The following is a 2,674-nucleotide window of genomic DNA, read 5'->3' as shown; positions in this document are numbered from 1 at the left end:
TTAGTCTAATGATACACACATGTTTGTACTTGGTATATTGAAAAGATAATTAAGAACATTTGGTTCAAGGGACTAAGGCCTTCAGAAAGATGGTGAGAAGTCCAAGTGGACACCAGATAATTATATTAGGTGCTTCATTGAATGAGTCTTATTTGTGTGTTTCACAGAATAGTTAAAGGTACACAAAGCCTTCCCACATGCATTTTCTCAAGGTTTCTTGAGATCAAATTCCAAACAGCATTTCTTACATTAATGTCCCTTTTCGAGCCAATTTGCCAGGTGTTTCAACTGTTCTCAGGAAGTATTATTCATGTGGGGATATGTGTGACCTCTTTTTCAGCTATTTTATGTTTAAGATGTGCTAGGATTTATTTATTTATTATTTCCCCCATTGACTTTATTAAGATTTGAATAACACATTTTGGAAAATGAGTGTGTCTCTCTTTCCACAGCAAATCCAACTGATGGGTAATTTCCGCATCATTATCTCCCACTGTCAATAAATTGTATTTTAACATGAGACAGACCATTAGAGGAGACTTTTTTTCAGAAAATAACATAACAAGGAGCGAAAATTTAGTTACTCTAAGATTTGGATTTTTGCTTTCTTAATAGTGTAGCGGATAATAACTACTTTGTATTTAACTATTAGGCCTTTGAGCAGACAACATGATAATCCCTAAATACTATTAAAATATTTTCAGTGTTAGGCAGAATGTATTGATTACTAGGCATTAAGTAATTTCTGAAAACAGAAGTAAGCATGAGCATTGAGTCTGTCGGTGGGGTATGGTGGGAGGGGCTGCCTTAGGAACTTCTTTCAAGAGTTGGAAAGGTTTTACAACTAACAGTAAACTAAAGATGGAAAGAAAATTTGTTTAGTGAAATGAATATTCTTTGGTTCGAAGTCACAATCCTTTTTCTCAGCTGTTTAAATATCTAAAAAGAACTTAGTGCAGGATTTACATAAAAGCAACAAAACATTTATCAAAAGCCTACTGTGTGCTGGGCCTTCCAGTTATACTAGCTCAATTAATACCTCTAAATCATTATATGGTTTGCAAATTATAGTTTCACTGACAGCTATTAACCAACCTCTTCTTTCTTTAACTTAACATAAGTCCACTATCTTCTCTCCGTTGCCTTCAGTGTTATTGAAATACATCATGGTCTTTCCTCCATATTCGTGACTATTTTTACTCCTAATACACCACCATTTTCTCCTTCCGAACTCGTCTCAGATGACTTTGGTGTCAATATTTATCAGATGTTTACTGTTACCAGTACATCACTACTTGATGGTAAACTCAACTCCATTCCCCAAAACCACATCTTTAGGTCTCTTGCTATAGTTCCATTCTTTGAGCAAAATCACTTCTCCAAGAGTAGAGAGCTCATGAATGGCGTTATACACTCCTTCCAACTTTACTTTTGTTCCTACTCATCCCTCCCTACTTTCCATCTGCCATTTTGAGAAATAAATACCCCTCTTCTTTCCAAAACTTAATCTTTACCTTTGCTTTTTTGAAGGAATCCCATCTTACGTGCTTTACGTGCCTTAATCCGTCATTACTCCAATTTCCTTAGAATATTTTTAAGTCTCTGTCTTTCTATTCTTATCCTCCCCTTTTGCCTAAAACCTGATGGAAACATTCCCTGCCCTGAAACCAAAACAAACAAAATCCTTTTCTCAGTGTCTTCACGTAAAACCATCAAATGTTACTTCTTTCTTTTCTTGCCACTCTATAAAGAATTTTTGTGCCTTGGATTTTTATTTCCCATATCGTCCAGTCTTTCCTTCTTTCATTGGAATGTAACTCCAATGGGTTTGCAGGACCATAAACTTCAGGAGACTTACAGTATGTCTTATTCTTAGCACTTTGCAGTATGCCTACACAATCTATAAATATTCATTGAATAAATATATGCCATCACTGCTCTTGAAACTGTCTTTACTTAGGAATCAATGAATGACTTCTTACAAATGTCAAAATGACCTTTTTTTTTTTTTTTTAACCATCTGTATGGCTTTCTGCAGCATGAGAATTGAGCCTTCTGAAAACTTTTTCTTCTCAAAACTCTTTCATTTCTTAATTTCCATGTTTAAATTTTTTTTGTCTGTTTTTCTTTCTGTCTCTCTGAGTAACCTTTATTTTTCTTTGGTAACTTTTCTTCTACCTGTTCCATAAAGTTTGATGAAGTCCAGTATCCTTTCCTTTCTCAGGTTTATCTTTGCATTCTGTGGATTGCTGTTGGCACATGTGAAGAATGTATATGAGTATGTATTAGCTTATCTGTATACATCAATAACCAAACCTATATTTTCAAAGCTGCATAATTAAGATAGTGTGATATTGATGTAAGGATAGACAAGTAGATCAATGGAACAGAGCAGAGAGTACGTAAGTAAATTCACCTACACAAGGTCATTGAATATTTGACAAAGGCACCAATGCAGTTCAGTGGTCAGTCTTTTAAAGAAGTGATGCTGAATCAACTAGATAATCATACGGAAAAAAGCATTAGCCTTGACTTGTGCATTAGAACAAGCAAAATATTAACTTGACATAGATTTTAAACCTAAAAGGAAAAGCGAAATGGTTTTAAAGCGAAATTTTAAAGTTACTAAACGTGAAAAAAATTAACTGGACTTCATAGAAATGAAAGACATCTG

This window comes from Rhinolophus sinicus, chromosome 15 (genome assembly GCF_057876585.1).
Source record: "Rhinolophus sinicus isolate RSI-liver-muscle chromosome 15, RSI-T2T, whole genome shotgun sequence".
NCBI classification, from domain to species: Eukaryota; Metazoa; Chordata; class Mammalia; order Chiroptera; family Rhinolophidae; genus Rhinolophus; species Rhinolophus sinicus.
The sequence above is the reverse complement of the archived record's forward strand: the minus strand, read 5'-3'. Positions refer to the sequence as shown.